Genomic DNA, 27,097 nt, shown 5'->3' on the forward strand with positions numbered 1-27,097 from the left:
GAGACAATAAAATGGTAAATCCTGTGTCCTAGAAGATTCCTGAGAGAAAGGGCAGGCGGGTCTTAACCTTGGAGCTTCAGGGAGGTGTTAAAAAGCAGGAAAGAAATGTGAGCCTGGAAGGTGTTTTAGAAACTGACTTGTCCTCCAGGCAGTGAGCGAATATTGCTAAGAGGCCCAGATAAGTAGGAACATAGAAAGCACTTCGTGGGAAAAGTTTGCTTGGCCAAGCTGACCTAACTTGATCCTCGTATGCTGTAATGAGAAACCCCTGAAAATGAGATACAGTTCACAAAGGTTGGGGTTGTTATCTGAGTGGCAGAGTCCAGTCTTGCTAGTCTACAATCAGGAGCACATGACAAAGAAGGACCTTTCCAAGATGACTTACAGCCCCTATCCATGGGAGTCTGATACGTTGTGAGTGTAAGCACTCGTGAGTTCAGAAAGAAACAAAGAACAGCTAATGCCAGCCACCAGCCTGAAATAACTGAGTCTCACCTTAGAAAGGGCAGACGAGGCTTCACTGTCATGGGAGCTGAGCTGCAGAGCTGTTGACTCAGAGATGCAGTTGCTCTTGAGTGACATGTGGACTCTACTTCTGCAGGTGAAGTGTCAAAAATAATATCAGCCACAGCCTAGGTGGCCATCTGTTCGTAGAAAAAGTATGTTCGGGCTGGAGAGATGGCACATTGTTTAAAGTGCTTGCCACACATGCATCAAGCATGAGGACCAGAGTTCAGATCTCCCAGTACCCCGGTAAATGGCAGGTGGGAGTGGTGCCCGCCTGAAACTCCTGCACTCCTCGGGCAGAGGATCTCTGAGGGAACTGGCCAGCTGACCAGCTATAACTGCAGACTCTGGCTTCAGCTGAGATACCCTGCCTTAAAGAGGAAGAAAGAACCCCCCCGTGCCAGCTTCAGGCTTCACATTCACATGAAAAGATGTGCGTGTACCCATATAAGTGTATAGGCACATACATGCACATGCATGCACACCTGTGTGTGCACACACACACATGCACCCCACATACACATGAAAAATATGTTTGTTTTCAAAAACAATAAAGCCTTATATTTGCCAGGGCACCAATTTTTAACATTTTCCATGGTTGGATATGGGAAGTACAGGCTTTAAAATGCTTGATGCAGCTGTATTTTATGTATCTCCCTGTTTCCTTTATATGTTATCATGTAAGGTTTTTTTCCCCCTCATCTTTGCTTAGTTTCCTGCCCCTATTTTTTCCCTTGGCTTAGCATTTTGTTTTCATTTTGAAAAATGGAGTCATTTCCAAAACTCATTTGAAATATAAGGTTTCCGGCGTTCACTGTTGAAGTCTATGGAAATTGTGGTTAAGGCAAAGAAAGGAGTAAATTCTTAGGGGAAGTGGAAAGAGGAGGGGAAAAAAATCATTTTAATGTCTTCCTGGCTAGCTTGCATCCTGAATTTAGAAACTGCTGGTGTGTGTGTGTCTGTGTGTGTGTGTGTGTGTGTGTGTGTGTGTGTGTGTGTGTAAATCAAAAACACAGAAATAACATTTAAAGTTCTATAAATCTCACTCCTTTATTAATTCCCCTGTTCTAGTGGTCACTACAGTGTAGAGAGGCCCCGAAGATATGGAAGGTAGGCATGGTCCCAGTCTGTTTTGGGGATGCTGTTTGGTGATGGGGACAAGCAGTAGGCGTTTTCTGATCATGATGACGTGCTCAGAGTACCAGCTATTAAGACAAAGGCCTACAGGTTTCCAGTTCCTGTTTATTTTCCCTAATCAGCCCTGAAATGTCCCATTATGGCTGACTCCAAACAAGTGTGCTTAGGAGCAAACACTGCTGACGGAGTTTGGTGACAGAGACAGTGTGGAGGCCGTTTGTGGTGCAGAGCTTTCAGCACAGCGGATGAATTGGCAAAGCTCTGCCAGCTCCGAGACATCAGTGTGGTGACTGGAAATAACGCTGGCACCAAGTCCCTTCCCACACACAATGGTGGACCTGATTAGCTGCACGTGCAGCCTCTGCGGCTGCCTTGCGGACAGAAGTAGCCATGATGGAGCTCGGACAGAGGTGCCAGAGCACCTGGACACCGGGATTGTAGTGAGGGGGGCAAACCCAAGTCTCCATTTGGGGATCCAGAACGAAAACACACAGTTCCCTCTCAGGCTAGGGGTGCTGTCCCTGGGGCCCATGTTTGCCCAGTGAGAAGTAGAGGTGAGGAGACAGCTGACCCGCTGGCATCTGAGGTGTGCAATCTGCCAGTCCTACCGAGAGCCTGCGATGTGCTTTTCTCCATCCCTGCCTGGCGATTCTCCTGTCCTCCTAACTGAATCACACCAGCTCCCTGCTCTCTCCCGTTGCCAGAGGTGAGGGGAAAACAGATCTTTAAACACAAGCTTCTTCTTTATCACAAAAGCAGGAGAGTTTAAATATTTGTGGAATTAATTCTTTTAATGAAAGACAGGACTAGGTGTCTACAGAAGGTCACTGGCCGTCATTGCAGAGGATTTAGCCTGCCACTTGCTGATGTCAAAGAAGTTCTTAAGGTGACGTCAGAAACCTTAACTTCTTCTATGTCAAATTTGGAAACATGGATATAGAATGCATTCTCATCTAGGGGTTCATTCCTAAGTTTTTGGGGAACTCCATCATCTTTAAAGCAAGCCTGAGCAGGCGGCTGTCTAACTAAATGACACCACACAAAAATAAAGCAGAGCCCTGGCTAGTGCAGGCAAAGACAATTCCTAGCGCTGGGTAGTTAGGAGCTCGCCTGAGGCTAAGGGCTAAGCAATGTTAAGTGTTATTGTTAAGCAATGTTAAATCTTCTGCCTCCAAAGGAAAATGACTTTATTTCTTTTCTCCTGAGGCTGCTGTTTCTGGAAAGCTGGGTCTGCTTGTAATACAACCTCATTAGCAAACCCCAGGCCTTGACTGGGGCCAGTCTTGCCAGCCTATAGAGTCTCAGTTTTCTTCAGTAGTAAACAATGAAATCCGCATCCCCTTAGTAACAATGAAATCCGCATCCCCTTAGTAACAATGAAATCAGCATCCCCTCCATCCCCTCCGTCTGGCCTGACACAAATCATTACCCACCCATTCACTGCGAGAGTGGCTGCTTTCTGGGCTGTCCTAACGAGTGAACACCAAGGCGCACATTTCCACTAAGGGCTCCTTTCCCACTCCAACCTACCAGCCCCTTCCAATTCTCCAGACTCCATTCTCATTTCAGAGGCCCCCCAGCTTTGGGCTCTCTGTTCCCCCATCTCTGGAGTCTCCATCATTCATTCACCTGACCCAGTCCTGGCCCCCTGGGATCCTATTATTCTCCTCCCTACAGATGGCTCCCTGCGTCATCACATGATGCTGCTGTTCCAGGTTTGCAATCAAGTGTGAGGTCGTAAGAAATGAGCAAGACAGCAAGACACAACGCAGCTCATCTGCGGTCCCCTGCGCATGGAAGGTGGCTGGAGAAACTCATAAAACCCCTTTTATCAGTTCCATTCCAGAATTCACACTAGGCAGCACCAGCTGGGCCCCTGCTGCTGGCCAGCATTCCTTTTAATCATGTGATCAACTCCCTGGACTCTCCCACAGTGGATGTTCAGACCATGTTCTACCAAGATGACTAAACATTCCCAAGCCTTGTCTCTAGAGATGACCTCACTTCCTTTCCCTTCTGACCCCGAGGCCTCTGACATTAGCCTCCACTTCTGCTCCCTGCAGTGCAGCCCGCTGTCTTCTCCAGCACACACTTCCCACAGGAACCCAGGAGGGTCCGAGCTTGGAGCCAGACCACGTGTGCAGCCGGGTTTAGTCACTCTACCTGTGTGGCCTTGGCCAGGAATCCAACTGCTCCAGGCTCTGCTCCCTCATCTGCAAATTGGGGATGACATGGGGGTCTCCCATCTACTGGTGGCAGCATAAGGCTCAAATGCATGACAGTGATGCAATCAGTGAATATTTGAGGGATTTTTTTTTAGCTCATTTTTATTTGATCCCCAGGGATGAGATTTTCCTTTTTATAATGAAGTAAGCCCATTCTCACTGGTGTCTCTGGGACCTGGGAACACCGACTTTCCTTCTCTGGGCTTCATCTCTTCAAGCAGACCCTCCCTCCCCCCCCCCCCCCCCCGCTTCTGGCTTTCTTCCCTTTGCCTGTGATGGTAAATACAGAGGCTCACCTGCAGTTTGCTGGATGTCCCTTCCACCCTGTGGAAAATGCAAGGTTAACACCTGCTTGGAGATATGCTGAGGATCCTAATGCAGAAATTATTGGCTGACCCTGGGGAAAGCTCAGGTGTCCCAACAATGGAGAACAAGATAGCCTAGCAAACAAATGTGATTTGGGGCCCCAAGCTGTGCTAACAGACAGTCTAGGAGACAGTGGTTCCTATAGAGGATTCCTATAGGAGGTCCACAGTGTGGACTTGGGTCTAAACAAGAGGACAGGGCCTCTATCCAGCCAGATGGAAGGACCGGTCTAGGATCCTCCTCATGGTCGAAGGTAAGCATGCCACTCTAGCTGCTGGGGCAGCACCCCTTCCGCTCCTGGAAGGATCCCCAAATATGTTACCTAAATCTGAGCACTGTTGGTTCAGGACAAGGATGGCAGACATACTGCTCTAGGGCATATAGCTAGGGAGGGCGAGACCATCTCCACAACCCTGACTTGTCCTCAGCCTCCTGACCTCGTCCAATGTTCACATTTCCTAGAGAAACATGAGCTGTAAATGTTGGTCCCATTCCTATGGGACACTGCAGCCTCCTGCAACAAGGCTTCTGACCATACTCTGGTGCTTCCACCTAATTCCACTTCTGTTTCCTTGGTGTAAATTATTTCCTATATCTTGAAGGATTCAGTTCTAATCATTGGGATAAATGATCCAATGGAATGGCTAACCTCCATACCTCTCTCTTGCTGAAATCATGATCACAACTACCTGCTTCACACACCCATTTTTCCAACAGGGAGCTCTCATGCCAAATGTAAGTCCTCTCTCTGTGACTCTATCTGTGTGTCTGTCTGTCTATCTATCTATCTATCATCGGTCTGTCTGTCTGTCTCTCTGTTCCTCTCCCTCTCTCCCCATCTCCTTTCCTTTATCTTCCACAACATTTGCCCCAGTCCTCTACAGTACCATTCTAAGCACTGAATTATAGAATTCTCCACTGCTGTGCTCTGCTCTCATTGGACTAAAATTCCTGGAAGTGAGAAGCTTTGCCTTATACTCACTATTGTTTGCTCCCATCACTAGACGCAGGACCACACATATAGTGGGCTCTTAATACATTGGTATAAAGATGAGCATACATTTGTTTTCATTCAAGTGATTTAGGAGGGAGAAATTCTCCAGAGCTTTCTCGACAGTCTGTCTTAAGACTGTTTTCCAATATAGTAAAGATTTCTCCATGAGAACGTCTCTTTTCCCTGGAATCAATACAAGTCTGGACTTCTAAACAGTTAACCCTTCATAGCATTTACTGTGCACCAGGTACCTTCCTAAGCGCTATGCATGGATTGACTGACTTAATCCTGGCAATGCCCGCTTTGGCTTGGTAGCAGTCCTGCTTTTCCCATCTGCTCATGGGCAAGGGCTCTGGGTTAAAGAAAGTAAATTGTCCGAGTTCAACAAGGAAGTAACAGAGATGGTAACTGAACCCAAGTCATGGGCCTGCCAGTCTGCAGGGTTAAGCCCTGCCGCTCAATTTTCCTGGCTGTGAAACTCCCCTACATTATTTTATCAACGGTTTCTCTTCCTCGCTAAACTGTAAGTGCCTTTAAGGACAGGGACTGTGTCTTATTCATCTTCGTATATGACACAGAACATTCCTAATATCCAGGTTAAGTAATGCCTTTCAACCATCTCTGTACTACTGTCATAAAATCAATTCCTTCCTCCTTCCCATGGGCCCTTCATTTGAAATATGAACAGTTTAATGTGTAATTGCTAGATGAACATTAAGCAATATACTTTGCCTACCAAAAAGAGAATCCTGTTTTGTTAGAACGCTCCTGAGACTTGAAATAGCAATGTCTGCAAATTGGTACTTTAGTTTTTGAAGATTAAGAATAATATCTTCTCAAAAGGAAAAAGATTATACAAACCGTTTTGGCAGAACGCTGTGTAGAGAGCTCTCTCGTGGAGAAAAAAAAAACCCATCTCCCAGGACCAATGAACTACCACTGCAGCCACATTCGCTGTCTAGTCCCGATGCTACACTAGCCCCTACAACATACGTTATTCGGGAGGAAAAATTGTATTCTTAACATCTCACACAGCTTTCGGCTGGGCTGTGTGATGAGGAGCAACCACCAGAGTTGATTTCAGATCAAATAAACAACTTTAGAAGGAGGAAATAGCTTATGCTTTCTTTCTGGGACCCCAAAATAAATTTGCTTCTAAGTATGTTCCCAAAGTTTTCAAACTGGGCATAATTATATTCCATCAGAAGCCTCCATAAGAACATCTTCTACTGCCATATCCCAGCCCCTTCATTTAGTTGATTTCAGCTTTCTTGCCTGCGTTTGCCTTTGTCTGTCCTCAGGAAGTCCCCCATCCCAAGGTCATGGCTAGCTGTGACATCCTCTGCTCACTGTATTCTACCATTCCCAGCGGCACCCCTAGGTCACTCCCTGCCATTTCGTTCCATTCTGAAAGGCTCTCCTTTGCAGATTCCTCTGTCTTCTTCTCCAGTGGCTTCTGCTCTGCTTGCTGCTTTGCGCTCTTTGCCAACCTGGCATTACCAATAGCACTTGCTCTATAAATTGCAGCAACACTCAGGTTCTGCAAGTATTTCTATCAGTGCCACATTAAGGGTCTACAACTGGAGATAGTCAAGTTCAATAATTCAATGAAAACTTGAGCAATCAGCACATTGGGTGTATATGGAGATGGGGTTGGTCATCCTAGTCTCTAAGCTCCATAACTGATGGCTCTCTGCCACACGCCAGCTTGTCAAATAACATGCTGTATGGGCAGATACGGACTGTTCCTAGCAGTCACGACAATGGGATGTTTTCCCAGAATCTGGGGTCAATTCAACTGAAATACTACTTCCCTAAAACCTTAATCAGACACTGAATTATGGCCTTTCTCTAGACACCGTTCTATTGGGGCAATTTTATCTCTGGGACCTAACTTACCACCAGAGACCTGCTGGGCTGTGAATGAGACTGCTATTCAATATGCAAGAATGCTAAGACACTACATAAGCCTGCATGGATAGAATCTTTCACAATGGCCTTTGACAGAGTTTAATGCCTTTTGAAAATCAGTTGTACGTCCTCCTGCACCCCTCCAGTGACACACCCTCCTACACCCCTTTCTGGCCAAGTTCACTGTTTTGAAAATCTGGTCTTTGGTCTCCCTCCCTAGAGGAGTGGACTGCCTGTTTGAATGACCTCTGACACTTCTCAGTCTTAATGCCAAGGACAAAAATGATGAATTAGCAGCAATTTAATTCTTGGTGAGATGACTATGTGCCCAATGTCAACTCAAACTTCCTGAAAATGCAAAAAGCCCTAGCATGGAATGTCGCTTTCAGATGCCAAACAGCTGAGATCAAGGGTTAATGCTACTGCCATATCGTTTTTATGTCACTTAGTTCCTCAGATAAAAGTCCATTTTAATCAAACTTTTCATCATTTCCTCATAGGCAATATATCCTTGATGCCAGTTAGAGTATTTGATATTAATTATTCAGTCGAAGGCCTCCATTATGAGTTTAGTTGGAATATTTGTGATTTAAAACATGTTAAGACCCATTACAGTACTAATGTTCCCAAAGTAATTTTAACTGAATCTTGATGGGCCATATATTAAATTCTATACTTTTTTTTTTTACTTTTTGTCTCATTTTCCATAGCAAATTCTAAACTGTTGCATATTTGTTGGCTCAGTACTCTTTTCATGGGAAGAGTATGTGTCTGCAATTTCAAGAGTGCCAAATCTAACATTACCTTGGACTTAAAATAAGCTAAGCTGGGTAAGCTGACTTCCATGTTTTCCCTCTTGCATGTATTTAAAGGGGTGTCAGCATTTACTTCCCACTTCTCCAGCCAACAGTAAGGAAGGTTGTTTTGTGCATAGGCATCTGCTGCTCTCTCACGTCTCGTGTTCCGTGGTAATTCTTGGTGTTTTCCTGTTCTATTACCGTCTCGCCATCTGCCTCCAGCAGCCTCATACCCTGGGATCACGGTGGTGCTTTCCTGAAATGCCTGCCCTGTTCTGCACAAGGTGTGTGCTCTCGCTCTGTGCCCACCTCCTGCTTGGTTCTGATATACTGCGAGCATTTTGTTACTGTCCCTTGGCTCAAGTTCCTGGATTTGCTTTGCACAGGAATCCTAGTACTAACTTACTGCATATAGGTGATTAATTCATCCTTGTGTCTGATGCAAGTATTTTTGCTGTCTGTACCATTTGATTATCTCAGATGACACAACATCACTACAATGTGTAAGCATCCTGGATAAAACATCTGTGCCTAAACAATTGTGTGGATGTGTTGTATTATTCTATAGGAATCATTAGCAGTAAAAACCACTAGGTATGTTTCTCCTCTTTATATACCAATATCCACATGAAACTCTTTCAAAAATACCATGTCTATTCTTGAGCTAGTCAATGGTATTTTTAAAGAATCAAGCCATAAGCGGTTGAAGGTGGGGTGGTGGCAGGTATGTGAAATGTTTTAAGGACTAGTAATCTTAGTCATTGGTTTATTTTCATATGTATGGTCTTCCTCCCCAGCTAGCTGGGTATTAGTCATTATGGTGTTCTTTTAGTTAACAATTATGAACTCTTCAAACTGGAAAAAGCAGGACCAGAATCCAAACTCATTTTTTTTTTTTTGCTTTCCAGAGTCTTTTTTGTTTCTTTTTCCTATACCATTAACTCAAATCTCAATTGGTTAGAATGCTGTGCCTGCTTTTTTCCTTGCATATAGCTTGTTTATAGAAGGGAAGATAGCCTAGGTCATTTAAAAATGCATCCATAAGTTAGGGTGTAAAAGTGACAGAGTCCCTGCCTAGCATACTTGAGACCATGAGTCACCTGCACCAGATACATCCACATTTATTTTGACATCTTTCCAGAGCAAATGGAAGGTGCTGAAACCTGCAGGCAATGAGAAACCAACAAAATATAAGACAAACAGAATTTATGAGAGAAGAAAAGGATTTTCAACCCTGGATAGCATAGCTTTTATTCTTATATAACTATAATAGTCTTTCCCCAAGTAAAACCAACTCAACCATCTTTTCCTTATTAACCATTAAATTGTCCTATTGGGAGCAGTTATGGGGAAGTGGATGGCTCTGGCTGTACAGAACGTAAACACTCTGGACTCATGCACCAGGACATGGTTCCTAGACCCCAAATTTGACTTTGCAATACTCTTTTACATTGGTACTTGTAAATGGAACATGGGAGAAGGAGCCATTATTTGATGAATATCTATTATGTTCTAACTAAATGCTGTGGGGTGGATGTTGATTTAAACACGTTGCTTCATCCTGTAATATCTTGATGTTTGGATAAATAAAAAAGACACTTGGGGATACAAAGTAACATGGCCAAGATTGTGGGCCTTGTTGTTTGTCCACTTCATTCTACCTCTGAGATCTCTGCACTATGTCAAGGTGTCTTGTCCCAGCCTCACTGGAAACAGTTTGGAGAGATGTATTCCATGACTATCCACAATGAGGCAGCCCTCCTGGTACTGAGCCTGTCCTAAACTAGCACAATAAATAACTTGAGGACATTAACAGGAACAGGTCCCTAGTAGGTATTCAAGATTACTACAAGCAGAACCCATGAACCATGGAGCCCCCATAGCACACGTGGTTAAGCACCCACCTACTTCTTCCTGCTGAATTACCTTTGTAACAGTGCCCCTTTTTAGACACCGCATCTGTGCTATGCGGAGTGGTTATAAGTGTGTGAAATAAGTTGGTCCCACCTCAGCAGCTCCTGTAGCTGAGAGAGAATTCTTGATCCGTTCAGGGTGTAGTTCTGGCAGATCCTTGAGGGGACTTAGCTAAGATGAAAATACCAGATCACTGCGGGAGATTTGCTTCAACCGACTCTGCTACTTCCAATACTGGTACTGGGGATTGGCAGTGGATTGCCATGGCGGTGCCACATGCGCCCATCTGTGCCCTCATTCTCATGTGGCACGGGCCCCACGGCCTCAGTCATTATGCTGAGAACACCTTGGTCCAATGCCATCATTTCCAGCAAAGGCAAACATTTGCAGTACAAATGGGAAAGGGGTTGGTACAAAAAGAGCAGCTTCCAGAGTGCATTCTGGCTTATATTCCAAGTCTTCAATTAAGCCCAGACAGAAGTGGCTGGGGCTGGTCCCAACAGAGCATTGTCCTGTGCCACAATTAGTACAACTGACCCTTGTGGTTGAGCGTGGAATGACATGTTAAGTAGGTGGGAACCTAGCAATTCTCATTGGCCATGCTCCACCAAGGGTACTCTGAGGCATCATTAGTCCCCTTCAAAACTGGCCAATGCTGGACGTAGACAGGGTGGTGACTGCTCAGAGGTTTCTGCCTGCTAATTGCCTACATGTAGAGGAAGCAAATGCAGACCCAAGTCCAGAAATGATAGCGTCTGACAGCCTGGTTTTTACAAGAAACTAGAAAGAACTGTAATTGTTCTAGCGGGAGTTTAAGATGGAAAATAAGCATGTTGTGCTATTTTGAGAAGGCATTTGCTGCACTGAAATTCTTTTCCTGGAAGCATTCATGTAAATCCAGAATGGAGTTTGGATCGAGCTTCTCATACATTTCCACTGCAATGTTGGTGCCTCTGATGACTTATGCTAAATGATCTGGACTGTGGGATGACCCTTTACAATACTTCTGACATCAAAATCAGATCCATATATAAGACAGAACTTGTAGCCAACATATTATATGAGTAACTTCTGGGTGTGCTGCCTGTACTGGGGCCGAGACACTGTGAGGACTGCCTGCTGCGGGCTGGTTACAGACAAGTCACATAAGTCCACCCTTCATCAACCGCTCGGAATCCTCTGTCCGTGTGATCTCTTCTTTCATATTTACTTACATTGATAATTATAATAATGAGGATGTTTGTGATGATGATAATAACAGCAGTAAGTCACTGGGACTGTCGGTGATAGGTGACAGGCAACTTTATCGCCTAAACAGATGAGCTAAGAGAGGAGCTGACCTGTCCTTCATCCATCACTCAATAGCTGTTACTGACTACTCCCTAAGTTCATGCGCCCTGTAAGCCCTGAGAGAGCCACAATAAGCTCAGAAGGGCACGGCTCCTCTCCTATAGTATTTATATTCAAGTGAGGAACATAGTAACTAATCAATAACAAATAAACGGGAAATTGCCACACTGCCCAGCAAAAAAAAAATTTTTAAAAAGACAGATGTATTATTCCAAAAACATAATGTGAATTTGGACCAATTTGAGAAAGAGACTTAGAAATGCATTATCTTCTAAAGGAGGGTAAGGAGAAGAAATAGAACGTGTCAGGCCATGACAGCATGTGTTGTGGCTAGGAGAAGGCTTGACAAACAGAGGCTGGGAGAAAGCTGTGTGGCTGGAATAGAGATGGTGAGAACTGAGCAGGGGAAGCAGACGTCAGATTATACGTGGGCAAGTGAATGCTTTTTATATTTACTCAAAGATTAATTAGAAGCCTCGGCTGAGTTTTAAGTAATGAGAGGATGGAGTCAGACATGGCTTTGAAATCTTGTCTAGCTGCAGGGTTAGAACAGTGGAGAGCAAGTTGGAGAGGATGCAGGGCAGTTGGGAGGGATTTCTAGCAGTTCAGAGAGCTGCTGGTGGTGGTGCTGATGGCAGAAAGGCAGGAGGGTGGTGGGGGAAACATTGGCAGTACAAGATGATGGATCACATGTGGGTGTGATGGGTAAGTGTACCCCCGTGTCAAGAATAAATCTGCACACAATTGCTGGAAGGTAGTGCCACACCTGGAGAGGAAAAACACTGAGAGAGGAGAAGGCTGTGTGGGTTGGGAGGTTTGAAGGGTCCCTCTTCCTTTGCTATGCTGGAGACAGAGCTTCATGTGGGTCAAAAGTGCAATGGCCGATCAAGGATGCTACACAGTGTATATTCATGAAAACTGAACAAAGTCCCCAGGGCATACCAGGGAAAGATGATGTGATGAAGTACAGAATCTCATCCTCAGAATGCAGAAAAAGAGGCAGGTGGATGGTGTGGACCCCAGAGGCCTGGCACTAGCCTGTGGCTATGACATGCCATCACTGTTTGTGTGGACAGAAAACCTTAAATAGCACTGTTTCTGTAATTTTATTTTGGAAATAATATTTTTCTCAAGTAGGAAGAATTGAGGACTTAATGTCATCTGGCATTTGGTGACTAAGCATAGCTCTGGCCCCATATGGCCTAATCATGAGGGTAAGAAAGAGAGTGGCGGTTATTTGAAGGTCATTTTTCTGAAGAGCTATGTACTGGAGTGTGTGTGGATGAAGAGGCGCAAGTGTTCAGTTCACTCTTAAGTGGTTCAAAAAATAGTGTCACATCTACAGACTAAATGTGTATGCAACTTCAAGTGTATGTAGAGGAGAGGAAAGGAAAGGGTGGGGAAGAGTGGAATAGAATGGCTAGAAAGAATACATGATAAAGTCAGTGGGGCGAAATGCAAACAGTGGGTTTGAATAAAGGATGCAGAGATGTTTGTACTACTGCAACAGTAGTACCTGAGTAGATGTTCCCAGAAATCCCTAGAATCCATTCAGAAGTAAAAACGTTCTCATTCTGGTGTGTTGAGCTGGGTTTCCATGCGAAAGTCCACCCTGAGGCAGGGATCCTTGTGATGTGAACCCAGCAAACATCTAACACAGTGAGAAAAGAAAGGGAAGAGAGCCCTGTAAAGAGGGGTTATCGCTTTTTTAGGGCCTTTCAGGACAGTATAGCCATCTCACCTGAGAGGCAGGAAGGTTAAGGTGTTTATCTTCCAAGTTCCATTAGTCCCCATTGCCAAAGGAATTCTCAAGAGGTGCCAACTCCCATCACCTCAGCCTGCCCTCGGCCCCTCATGCTTAGGATAGTACCTGTAGACATAGGTGCTGAGAAAAGGGAGGGCTGTAGCCCTGCTGCTGCAGTGAGCAAGGTTCCAGAGTCAGCAGTGATCTGATGTCCTAATGGACTCCCTTGAAGGAAAATACAGAGTTATAAAGTAGCTACAGACTGTTCTAATATCTTCCTTTTATTTCTGGGGTCTCTATGGGTTGGTGGTATCCTGTGTGAGACACAACTGACTACCAGTTCCATCAGCAGAGCAGCAGGGATGGGTAGTCCTGAATGAAAGCATTCCTGCGTTCTCTTTGTTTTACTCAAATAACAATTCATCAGAAGGATGTAAGGTCATTGACAAGTTCATTTTCTGTTAAGTGTGTGCTCTGGACATCACCAAAATGGAACTGCACCTCTGAGATGCTCCTGAGATTACAGAGAGCCTGGAAAAATGGAAATTTGGTTTTAAGGTACTTAACTCAAGCATATCCATCAATGAAGAATGGTGATTTAAGTCTCTATGACAAGTACTTAGCATTGTGGTTTTAAATGCCCACATAGTAAAGTTTTGCATAGATTCCTGTTGACACCTTTGCTACTGTTGAAGAACAGGTGGACTCGGTGGCTATAACTACACACAAGCACATAGCACAAGACCTGAGTTCTATCTGCAGACCCCACACTAAAAGTGAGGCATTGCACTGCATCTGCAAAAAGGAGGCAGGAATAGGAAGATCCACTGGGCTTGCTGCTCAGTTAGCCAACCAGTATCCAGATGCCAAAGAGACCTTGTCTCAAAACGCAAGGTGGACAGCTCCTGAGGAGCAGCACTGAAATTGTCTCTGGCCACCACATTCCTCCCCTCACATAGGCACACGAGCGTGCACACACGATATCAAATGCAGGGTTTCATCTTAGAACATAGGTCCAGATTCTACAGTCTTCCATCAGCATTAGTTGTTCTGCTTAACTGTCCGCGTTACATCCATGAAGCCCAGAAATCAGTTACAGCCAGTTCAGCTAAGATGCCTGCTTCCACTTTAGAACAGAAGTACTTGTCAGAAGTCAAGAAGGCTGCAAGATAAAGTCCTAGTGTGTAATTGGCAGGTCAAAGAATGTGAATATTTTTAAGTCACTCATATATATTGTTAGATTGACCCTGAAAAGGGCTGTGCCAATTCTGCACCACTACCAGGACAAGTGACCTTTGAGAACCTATGTTAGGCCAAGCATAGTGGTGCTGTGTAGCAAATATGAGCACAAACTGCTTTAATTGGTAATTTTTTTTTACTCATAGTGAGATTGGATATTCCTTTTTTTAATCCAAGATAAAATTTCTGTCTTATGGTGGCTCTTCCCCTTGCTCCTCTTCCAGTGGATCTCGCCCTCTGCATCATGGGGCGTGGACTTGTTGAACTGACAGACAAGCCCTGTGTCTTCTGGACGACACATTCCTGGGGTGCCCAGCTCTAGTTCATAGTAACTCGAGAAGTGCTCCTTAGACACAGCCTTTCCATCACGGGAAAACATCATTGGTTCTGCTAGATCAGGAGAATGATCTACAGTAGCAATACTTATGGTTTTGAATGAGTGAATTTATTAAATATACAGCAAGTCAAAGAAAAATAGATAAATGCAAAGGAGGGAGGAAGGGAGGGAGAAATACTAAAACATCATATTGGATATGGGCTGGGGAAGTTAAGGCAGTCAGCTGGAGTTCCAGACTGAGCGTTCTTCCCATGGCTGTACTTCTGGCTTCTCTTTCCCACCCCAGGCATTTTCATATCGTGGGATAAGCAACAGCAACCTCTGTTGGGAATAGCTTACCTCCGGCTGTTCTCAAGGGCACCGTCTTTTAATCTTGGCCTGTTTTACTGTTCTCTTCCCTCCTTGTCACACAGTTAGGGGGACCAGCCCATTCCCAGACAAGATATCTTAGAAGACACTTGGCATAGAGATGCATGTTTCTGAAGTGGTGAGAACCAGTTTCCCTTCCACAGTCGGCCTCTCGGCGAGCTCAGGAGCACAGGACAATGTAGCAGTGCACACGGGACTCTTTCAGCTCTGGGAGAAGGGAGCTGCTGGAAGCCTTGTCTGGCAAGCGTAGGTGTTAATTTGGCTAAACCAAAAGGATTCTGAAACTTGGAGATGTTCTTCATCAGGGGCCTGTATGTGTCCAAATTGTCCACTGATTGGTTGCAGAGGATCATCAGGCTTTCTGAAATTACATGCCAAATGTTTTGTGAGTGATGTTTTGCACACATTCCTAGTAGAAATGGCAGGCGAGTGAGTTTTGTGACCCAACAAGCTTAAGATTTACCAGATTAGAGAATTTACTGCAGAACCCTCTTTAAAGGGGTCGTTTTTTAAATTCTCAAATTCTGATTCCTATGTGACTAATACCCTTTTGCAACAGATTGACAGGGACTTCAAAGAGTTTCAATTTGTAAACTTTTACAAAATCAGTAATATTTGAACAGTAGTTTTTTGGGCTGCAGGGTTTCTTTAGTATAAAAACTATATAATCATTTCAGCAAATAACCTAATTATGGTTCACCTTTAGCCCCACACAGCAGTGTGTGCATGTACTTTTACTATGAATATAGTCTTGAGTTGTTTTTACACACAGTGAAGACTTCCCAGCAGGCTGAATGACATCAAACTCTTGTCCATGTGCCCTCATGTCCTCCCACAGAGACACCTGCTTAGGCGTGAAAGCCAGATTTGTACAGGAATAAGTACTACCTAAACAAGGATTCACAAAGCTAGAGATGGCTCTGAAGGAAAAATGCATTCTGTGCAGGCATAAGAAAGTGAGTTTGGATCTCTTGCACACCCATAAAAGTCAGGTATGTTGTGATATCATCTCATATCCTCATTCTTGGGGACACAGAGACAAGTGGGTCCCAGGGATTCGCTGGCCAGCTAGTCTAGCCAAAATGGTAATCTCTGAGTTCAATGAGAGATTTGACTCAAAAATTAAGTGTAAAGCAATAAAGAAAGACACCAAAGACAACCTTTGGCCTCTACCCACACACGTGCACGAGAGACAAGCAAGCACACTTGTATATTTCATGTGCACACACATACAACATACACATAAAAATACCAAAGATAAATGACTAAAGGATTTACACATGCTCTCCTGCACAAGAATGACATCATAGCACCGTTCCCAGGAAGCAGGAAGGAAAGAAAGTATTCACAAGAGTAAGCAGGAAGCAAACTCCATGGGAACAAAAAGCATTGTGTGCACCCCACTGTAAATGATAGCAGCACAAAGCCATGGTAGAACCAAAGAAAATAGAATGTAACATTAAATCATAGGTACCCTGCCATAAATAAGTTAGATAAAGAACCCATTTAACATATGGGGGATATTAAAATATATTTATATCCATATCTGCATTGTGTATGGTTGCTTATATGTCACTGGCAATATTTTAAACTGAAAAGATACAAGACATTGCCTGCTGGTGGAGTGCAAATGTAGTCTATTCTTTCCTAAAAGCCAAATACCGTCAAATAAAGGATTAATCAATGGCTAAAAACTGAAGAGCTACTGTGTCTCTGCTCATAATATGGATCTGAAGCCTCCTCTAGCCTTATTTTAAAAAAACAAAAAAAAACTTTTTGCCTAGTAATAGGATATGAATAAGAGAAGGGAGCTACACAAAACATCTTCAAAAAACTCACTTTTTTTCATCTGAGTAATTTCAGGTGGTTAAAGATGAAATGGATGAACCTAAATGCAACAAGTTCACTGTCTCGGGCAAATCAAGCTTAAAGCTAAGCCAGGCCACATTCTTATGGGAGAAGCCAAGAAGGCCGAGAGTCAAGTCAGCAGGCCCTGGAGTGCAGCTGCTGGACCACCTCATGCAGTCCCTAAGGGGACCAAAGAAAATATCTCTAAGAATCAGCAGCTAGCGTAAAACAAAAATAGCCAGATGTCCCAGAAGGCCCTCCTGGTATTATGAAGAAGGCTGGGGCAGGAATAACAGCCTTTGGGTTTTATCAACCTTACTAATAAAAGTCACTTGGATCTCCATTGAGAAGAGCAGTTGGTACAATATGGAAAGGTTTTAAAGACCATTAATTTCTTGAAATGAAACAGCTGGCCTTATTGGCTATTAAATAATGAGCCAGATTCTCCCCAGTGCCGAAGTCACCCTCTGGTAGTAAATTAAGCATTTAGGGAGGCACATTAACTCTTTAAGAAGATTAGAGTTCAATTTAGGGCACTTTATGCATAGCAGGAACACTATAGGGAATGTGGCTGCAGCTCAGCCAAGAAAGGGTGGAAATGAGGTGAATTATGACAGCAGAGCTACATCCACAGCTAGTGTTGACTGGATGACTCAGGTGCACACGGGAAATGGGAAAAGTTGACTCGAGTGATAGGCCATCTATTGTTCTCTTGCTGGATGGGACCGTCAGGGCAGAGTTGAGCCTTCATTCGGTAAACTTTGAGCTAAGCCTTGTCATATAGTGAGGAAGGAGAGGCAAATAACTGGGTGACGGCAATCAAGTAAAGTAAGTGCTAAAATGCAATGTAAGATGGAGGAGGAACACCTTGTACAATGAGCTAAGGAGTTTACTCTACCAAAAGGGGCCCAACGGCTTGATTCCACCGTCGAAAGGGTTCCTTGATAATTTCCTGGAGAATCACTAACTGAAGGGGAAAGAATGAAGTGGAGAAAGCAGTGTGAAGGTGTTGGTATAATTCCTAGGAAAAATGCCAAATGACTCTAAGCTAAGCAAGAAATGGCAGAGACGGGAGAAAGGACTGTGCTGAACGGTGGCTGAGTAGAGGTGCCCAAGGAGATCCGAGTGAGGGCAGAGGTGGAGCTCTGAGTCCAGGGCTGGGGCTACAGCACTGATGAAGACATCTGTTTCCTGGTGAAAACATGATATCTAGACAGTTTGGGGCCCCAGAAGCATGTTGAGATGGCACACAGAGAACCAGACAGGATAGCTAGGAATCATCTAATAAGACTCACAAGGGGTGCACTAAAAAGAATCTGAGATTCATAATATGGTACGATTCCTAGAAGTTAAATTGAATGTCTAAGATAATCTAAATAGTGTTTGGCTTGTTGTTCTGATCTCCGCTTGAAGGGAGGGACTTCAACGATACCGATGTCTGCTAATGAGACTCTGTCATGATCAACCATTAAGACCGTGGGAAAGTAAAAAGTAGAAATGATAGTCTCTAGGGGGAAAAAAGCCTTTTTCCTGGGAATATCAATAGTTAATAAACCATGGATCTGAATATCAGGCAGTGTATGCTCTGTGCGAGAAGGAGAAAATTTCACAGGTTGTGGACTAGACAAATTAACAGGTCTCCCCTGTCAGCACTTAAAATCTATACCATGGCTTCTCTCTATGGTATGAGGCAAAACGTGCCAACAAATTGGCTTAGATGATCTCTCTGAAAATGTGGAAGAAATTATATACTGGAGAGAAAGGGGGAAATTCTTGTAAGTGTTGACAACCTCACCGCAGCATAGCAAAAAAAAATAAAAAATAAAACGTCCTTAAAGACAAACACTCGAATTTCAGAAATGCTGTTACAGTGGTATATGCTATATGCTGCAAAAGTTGCATTTTTTGAAAGAAAACTGACATCAAAGTTGCCCAAACCAATAGCCCTTGTGGCAGCTTTGTGGTGAGAACCTCATGCTTTAGGAATTTGAAAAGCCTAAAATTAAAAGGGTGGAGAGTCCGTGCATTGCCGAAAGAGAATTTAGCAAAGACAGACAACAAGACTAAACCTGGCCCTCAAGGGTTTTGCAAGTAATGGAGTCACCTCAGCAACGCCTGCACCACGGTTCCAGAAAGGGGTTTCCAGGTAGAGCTTGTGAGCTGCATGCGAGTGGCTATCCACAAGGCCATCCTGTGACATCATCCAAAACAGACCAGAGCCAATTCCCCAAGAGATCACTGTGTATTCCTGGTGAAAAGCAACTCCACTTTCATGTTTTTGTAGGGTCTGTGTATATAGGAGGAGGTACAAATGCTTGTGGAGTAGCCAAAGATAGACCTTGGGTGTCTTTCTCAATCACTCTGTACCTTTTTGTGACTAGTAAATTGTTATTATACAGTTTCATACATATACATTGTGTGTGTTTAATTCCTCTTCCCTAACTTCTCATTTCTCTCTAGTCTCTAACACACACACACACACACACACACACACACACACACACACACACATTCTCCTTCATATAAATACCTTATCCCTATTTACTAGTTTGGGTTCTCTTAAGTGACCCATGGAATTGAATCAGGGCTGGCTCCTGGATCCTGAGTTTGGAACTAACCCTCAAATCCTGGTGAGCTCATCACAGGATGCATGACTGGGATATCAGACTTTCTTGGCTCCCAGAATCTGTGCATTACCAACAGATCAGGAGTATATACTCAGGCCTGATGGGTGCCTTCTCCCTCCATACATGACTGTTAAGGACACCCAGCTTCTGTGGACCCAGGACCAGTGTGCACAGTTGTTATGAGTTCACAGTATAGCCACTTTCTGTTATGTGTCAGAATCAGTAAAAATTCATGGACTTAGATGCATCTTCATAGTTACAGATAAAGAGTTTAAGAATGATATTTCTTGCTCTTAACTGTCTATGATGATACCTTGTTTTCTGTGCTAATAAGGGCTCAAAACAGGGAGGCATTCAAATCTACAGGAGTTAGAAGAAAAAAAAACAAAACACTGAAAAGTTCATCAGGGAAATGCCTTGCTGAGGGTAATATTTACAGGCTTAAAAACAGAACTGTGGGCCCCGTGAAGAAAGGGTCATCACATCCTTTTCGATTCACAAACGCCCTTAGTGGAAGAGGAGAGAAAGCCACCACCCACTTTTTAGACCATTTGCTGCCGATCACAGAGCCCCGTGATACATTTTCCCCTAAAGTTTATTTTGAAGAGACTTAGAAACTGCACAACAAAAATAAATGAAGGCTACAGAGAATCCTTGTGAACCCGCTGCCCCCATGTGTGCATGCCACCCCGCCATTGGCAACATCCCCCAGCAGAGTGTTGATAGTGGTACATTGGCATCATAATCAGCCACAGCCACAGCCTTATGTTAAGGTTCTCTTCTGGTATTATGCCGTCTACAGATTTTGACATAGGTGTAATGACACACATCGACCACTGGGATGTCATACAGAGGAGCTGCATTATCCTAAAGTTGTCTGTGTTCATCCCCCATAGTTGTAATTCTGAATGCTACATGGTTGGATTTGTATAATATAGAGGGGTGGTTCTCAATTTTCTTAATGCTGTGACCCATTAATACAATTCTTCATGTTGTGGTGACCCCAACCATAAAATTATTTTTGTTGCTACTTCATAACTATAATTTTGCTACTTATGAATCATAATGTAAATATCTGTGTTCTCCAATGGTCTTGGGCAACTCCTGTAAAAGGGTTGTTCGACTCCCAAAGGTCACAGCCCACAGACTGAGAATGGTTGACACAGAGCTTTGTCAGGTGGGCAATTTATTTAGCAATATGCATTAAAGTTTCCTGCATTCTTTAATTGCTTGATCAACCAAGGTTGACTAGCATTCTGTTGTGTGGCTGCATCAGTTTGTGTAGCCATTCACCTACTGAAGGGCATCTTGGTTTTAGCTGCTTCCAAATTTGGGCAATTAAGATTCAAACTTATCTGTGTGCACAGTATGTGAGAGCCTTAGTTCTCACATCCTGTGGGCAGACTCAGAGGAGCAAGATCACTCGATCTTATGTGGAAGCAAGCTTAACTTTGTAAGAGACCAGCACTCCACCTCCCAAAGGGGCCGAACTTCTGCATTCCAGCAATGTGGAACATTCTGATGGTGGTGTCAGGATTTGACCATTCTTGTGGGTGTGCCATGGTCTCCACTGTTGACGGCAGAGCATTCGCTCATGTGTTTGCTATCTGTGTATCTTCTTTCGTTTGTGTCTGTAAACTTTTGAGCCCATTTTTCAAATTGTGTCTTTTTGTGTCTGGGGAATCCGTTGTACATTTGGCTATCAGATGTGTCTTTTGAAAATATCTCCTCTCAGCACGCAGCTTCTCTTTTCATTTTCTTGACAGTGGCTTTCATAGAGCAGAATCTTTTTGTTGTATTTTTTAATGAAGTCCAGCTTATCAATTTTTTCTTTCCTGTCTTATGTCTTTGGTTTATCTAAAAAAATCAGTACCTTGTCTAAGATAATCTATGTTTCCTTTTATTTTATCTTCTATGAGGCTTACAGTTTTGTATTTATGCCAATGATCCATTGTTATCTGATTTTTATGACAAATGTGAGGTCTGAGTGTAGGTCCGGTCATGCTGTTTACGGGTGTCCAATGCTGAGCATAGGTTCGGTCATGCTATAGACATGTGTCCTATCCTGAGTGTAGGCCTGGTCATGCTGTAGACATGTGTCCTATCCTGAGTGTAGGCCTGGTCATGCTGTAGACATGTGTCCTATCCTGAGTGTAGGCCTTGTCATGCTATAGACATGTGTCCTATCCTGAGTGTAGGCCTGGTCATGTTGTAGACATGTGTCCTATCCTGAGTGTAGGCCTGGTCATGCTGTAGACATGTGTCCTATCCTGAGTGTAGGCCTGGTCATGCTGTGGACGGGTGTCCTATCCTGAGTGTAGGCCTGGTCATGCTGTGGACGGGTGTCCTATCCTGAGTGTAGGCCTGGTCATGCTGTGGACGGGTGTCCTATGCTGAGCGTAGGTCAGTCATGCTGTGGACGGGTGTCCTATGCTTGCTTTCAGCACATTTTTTTAAAGGCTGCCTTTGCTCCATAATATTCATTGGTCCTTTGAAAAAGGCCAGTTGAGTATTTTTGTCATTCAATTTCTGAGGTTTTTTTTTTTTTTCATCCTATTTCATTGGCCTGTTTATCTCCTCTTTTACCAACACTATACTGTCTTGACTCCTCAAACTTTATGGTAAATTTTGAAGATCGTTAGTGTCAATCCTCCACATTCTTTTCCAGTATTTTGATGGCTATTATTCTAAGCATTTAACCTTTGCATATAAACCTCTTACTCTGCTTATCAGTATCCACAAGGGAGCTTTCTGAGGTTTGGACATCTTCGTTCTTTCCTGTTGCTGTGGTAAGATACCCTAAGAAAGGTCACTTAAGGGAGAAATGACTCACAGGTTAAGGTTCTATTCCAGCAAGGCTGGGAAAGTCGCAGCAGCAGGGTCCCGAAGCGATTGGTCACTTTTCATCTACAGTCTGTCCTCTCCTCATCTTGGCAGATGTTCTCGTCCAGTTGGATCAGATAAACTTCTGTATGTCAGGTTGTTGTATATAAATTCCGAATTATAATGTAACATCTGGAGTTATTCAAAACAAGAGGTGTGTGCCGCTTATCAATTAAATAAGTATATGCATTCAAAGAACAAGACATTATGCACTTGTGGTATTTATAAAGTTATGTGCTCTACTTTTTGCACAGCTTACAAGATTGACCTATGCCAAGAGAATAAAGACAAGACAGACACTTATATCTAGATACAGAAAAGCTGGTATCAGTTGGTAAAAGATCTTGGATGGAGAAGCCACAGTATGTTTATTGTATATGGTTAAACAGGGAGGCAGGGTTGTTGGATAGAGCTGAACAGAAACATCATGTTTATGGAATTCAGCTGAACCAAGAAGGCAGCTTTGGCTAACCCCAGTAAGAGCAGTCTCTACAAGGAAGCAGTCTTTGAACTGTAGACATCTGGGATAGAAGGCTAACCTGAAGAAGGCTTGCCATCTCTCTGAGCCTTAGCCAGAGAAGGCTTTGTTACTCTCATAGGGATGAAGCGTTGACTCTTTGGCATGGTCGTACCAGTGGCAACATCACACATTCACTCTGGATGTCCTCCACTGCCCACAATCAAGTATCATTCATCCATAAAAAGAATAAAATGTTGTTTTCAGCAAAGTGCATGGAAGATACCATGTTAAGTGAAATAAGTCAGACTGAGAAAGATAAGAAGCACATGTTTTTTCTCATGCAAGGAGATGGGAAAAAAAAGGTTGTTATCTGTTAACAGAAGCAGGACTAGGAATTCTTAGGAAAGGTGAGGGGAAACAAATGGAAATTGGAGGAAAAAAGCTAAAAGAAATAAAAAAAGAAAAAGAGTAAACATAATCAAAACATGGTATGTAAGCATATATTGAAATGAAATACATCCATTTGTACAATTAATATGCATAAACAACTATAAATAAAAGTGAACCTTAAAAAGTTAAGGTAAACACATCCATATTCCTCACAATCATTCTGCCATGGTATTGCCAAGGGGCATAGTGAAAGTCTGCTAAATATAAATAAACTATTTATGTCCTTATGAGTCAGAGCAACTAATGTGAACTGGAGTCACGAGATGATAAGCACTCGGGAGGCAGAGGCAGGTGTGTGTCTGTGAGTTCCAGGCCAGCCTGGACTACAAAAGCTGGTTCCAGGATAGACTCCAAAGCTACAGAGAAGCTACAGAGAAACCCTGTCTTGAAAAAACAAAAAAAAAAAGAATAGATGATAAAATTTGAATCATAAAACCTAATATTCATGTAACAGTATCAAAATGAAGAAAGGGCTCCAAAGTTTCAAGCTGACCATGTTACATCCAGATTCTACTGCTAAATATAATAAGTTATAGTTTAACATGTAGACAGGCAAAATCTGTCTCATCCTAACATGGATTCCTGAGCTAACATATACTGTTAAATTATGTTTCTTTCCTTCATTTTCCCCTGCATTTTTAACATATCCCTACCACTAAAATATAGAAGCTTTGAAAGGATAGGCGCTTCTTTAGTCCCTACTTCCTAGCTAAATAGTTTAGTATTTGTTTTTAAATTTTTATTATGTCATAGTAACCTTTAATACTTTAAATATTCAAGTAGCCCCAGGCGGTGGTGGCACACGCCTTTAATCCCAGCATTCAGGAAGCAAAGGCAGGCAGAGCTCTGTGAGTTCAAGGCCAGTCTGGTCTACAAGAGCTAGTTCCAGGATAGACTCCAAAGCTACAGAGAAACCCTGTCTCGAAAGACAGAGAGAGAGAGAGAGAGAGAGAGAGAGAGAATCCAAGTAGCACAATACATAGTGAAGTGTGACTGTAAGTATTTCCATATAAAGAAGGTGTTCAAGACTCTAAGATGTGTTCTTTTTCCTTGAATTTTTATTTTTTTCCTTTTATAGACCCTGAATTCTCTTTTCAAAACATAAAATATGAAATAAGAATTACTTATAACCTACATTTTGGGAATAAGTGTGAATGAGATACATATCCAAGATAAGGAATTAATAGAAAAATCTAGACAGGTACCTAGGGAAGAAAGAATCCACTATATCCTAATTGGTCTTTCTAGCCTTGCTTGTCCTCCTTGGGAGATGAGCTCTCCATGACCCAGAGGTACCTTTGCACTATTGGTTTGAGAATTCAAATAAACAAGCTTTGGGGGTGCACTCCTCACATGGGTAGCTTTATGCCCATAGGGAAGAAAGGCAGCTGTGGTTATGATCCAGCATGCACCAGAGGCCACCAAGTGACTGGGATTTTTGTCTAAATGGATGCGAGTTTTAATTTCAGTCCCTGGCAGAGGTGGTACCCAGCCAGTACTACTTCAAACCAATTTTGCAAATCACATTTTGTGGCTGAAATCTGGATTAGTGCCTCTGTCCCATTTTGAGGTCAGAATTTCCTGGTTTGTGGTGGTGTCTTTGCTGAGGCGGGACAGCAGAACAATGATCCTCTCTTTTCTAATTGAGATGACAGCATATTCTTTCACAGATTAATTTTAAATTATCCACGTTTCTCTTCTTTAATCAAGATGATAAAAACAGCACACATAATTTTCTGCACTATTCTTTTAATTTTTCCAGACTAATAGCAGCCAGTTGGTTCTTGACACTTATTACCATGCATGGCAGTTTCATTCCAAGCGTGCTAGCTTGGACTGTTTATCATTTTATTCTTCGTTATTTTTAAGCTTAATTTTGTATCAAAGTAAATGAGGAATAAGGCTTAAAGCATAGACTGTGATGAGACTCCTCTTTGAACTTAAAATTGATGCCATCCTAGAGAGAATGTGTCCCCGGATGATCTGTCATGCTGAAATAAGGGCCCTCTTACCGGAAGAAATATTTCTTTAAAATGAGTAGTTGCAAGAAGAGCTCATCTGTGAACTTCTACCGATTAAAAATGGCTGCACACTTAAGATGCTTTAATAATGTCAGTTAAGCAGCATTTTAGCTCATTTTTACAACGGATTCAGGTTTGGTGATTTATATTAAGCATTAAACATAATAAATTTAGATCTTTATTCAAGTATGAGGAAGAGCATTTCTGAATCACCCATTTAGCCAAGTGCCTCAGGAGGTCTGATCTCACATAGTCATTCATGGCCGTGATAAAACAGGTTTCTCCTGTTTCTTCTTTGACGTCCGTAACAATGAAAATGGCATGTGTGTTGTGACATTGTAATAAGGGGGCATACTGACGTGGCTTCACGGCTCAGACCAAGGGTCCATGACCAAAGGGCAAGTTGAAGACATGCATCAGTGACTTTTCTCTCAAATTTGTCACCCAACGCTATGCTAATGTCTTTATTTTTAGTCCCATAAAAACTCAAGAAATAAGAAAGAAAATCCTCCTCAATATAACCAGCAGTTTAAAAGGAATTAATTGTTTAAATAAAAACGCGTTAATGCACAAATGAGAGCGGGAGAGACGATTCATAGTGCCGCGTGCACGAGCATTAGGACGGGAGTGGGAAGCGCCGCGTGCACGAGCATGACAGGAGTTGGAAACCCATCTAGGTGTGCCCCTGCCTGTGCCTGTAACCACAGCACTGAGACGGAGGAGGAAGGTGGGCCTGCTCACTCGTGCCTGCCGACTGCCGCCTCACCAAAGCTGTAAGCTCTGGGTTCAGCCAGAGACCCTTACTCAAAGGGTCTATCACTGAGAGTGATAGAGACGGGCGTAGTGGCTTCCTGCAGCCTCTGTACAGCAAGTGGCCGTACACATCATATACACACAGTACACGTGCATTTTAAAAACACACAAACAGATCTGTTAGGAGTCAGACCTCCCTCATCAGGCACGTAAGAGAGACTGCAAACTTCACTGTTTCAGCCACTCTACTGACAGTTCTTTCTTTTTTCATTTATTAAACCACGGGAAGGCATAAGGTGCTAAAAAAAAAAACATTGGGAAAAATATTCCCTTTGATGAAACAATCATTACAATAGTCTTCTGTACAATTATGGCAAGTTTAATTCTGCTCCGTTTCATTCTGAAAGTGATTTGCAACGAAGTTTCAACTTCAGTAAGTATAAAATACCTGGATACTTGTGAGAATACATAGGATAACTGAAAAAAATGTTCATACTTCCAGTGTTGGGAGAGAATGGAACATTAATTAACCCTTTAGTTTAAAGATGCCTTGGGCTAGAGCATACTTGCTGCTCTTCCAGAGGACCCATGTTTGGTTCCAAGTACCCAAATCAGACAGAACACAACTGTCAGTTACTCCAGTTCCAGGTGATCAAACACCCTCTCCTGGCTTCCATGGAGACCTACATATATCACACAGTCTCTCTCTCTCTCTCTCTCTCTCTCTCTCTCACACACACACACACACACACACAGAGAGAGAGAGAGAGAGAGAGAGAGAGAGAGAGAGAGAGAGAGAGAGAGAGAAGGAAGGAAGGAAGGAAGGAAGGAAGGAAGGAAGGAAGGAAGGAAGGAAGGAAGGAAGGAAGGAAGGAGAAGAAAAAGATGCCTAGTCATCTCAAATGTTTCATGACATTCTCAGAAGACACTGCCCTCCTCCTCTTTGACAGCCTTTGTGGACTGGGGTTAGAGATGGCTACACAGCCTGGGTGTGTGACTTAGATTAACCGTCCCAAGTCTGTCCCCGTGCACTCCCTTCTCAGGCCCATCAGGATTGTTTCTCAGCCTATGTGGATGACAAGTGCTCTGGAATTGAAGTGTTCCTCTCGTAGCAATGAAGCTCTGCCCTGTGAGAAGGAGCCAGGCTAGCCCATTACATCACTGA

General features: G+C 43.2%; 1 protein-coding gene across 6 annotated transcripts in view; it reads left to right on the plus strand.

Moving 5' to 3' along the window:
- Window positions 1–27,097, plus strand: part of Pard3b (par-3 family cell polarity regulator beta) — a 974,006-nt gene that overhangs the window by 913,869 nt on the left and 33,040 nt on the right. The window lies entirely within an intron of this gene.

The sequence above is a fragment of the Myodes glareolus genome, chromosome 1, assembly GCF_982192425.1.
Source record: "Myodes glareolus chromosome 1, mMyoGla1.1, whole genome shotgun sequence".
Classification (NCBI taxonomy): domain Eukaryota; kingdom Metazoa; phylum Chordata; class Mammalia; order Rodentia; family Cricetidae; genus Myodes; species Myodes glareolus.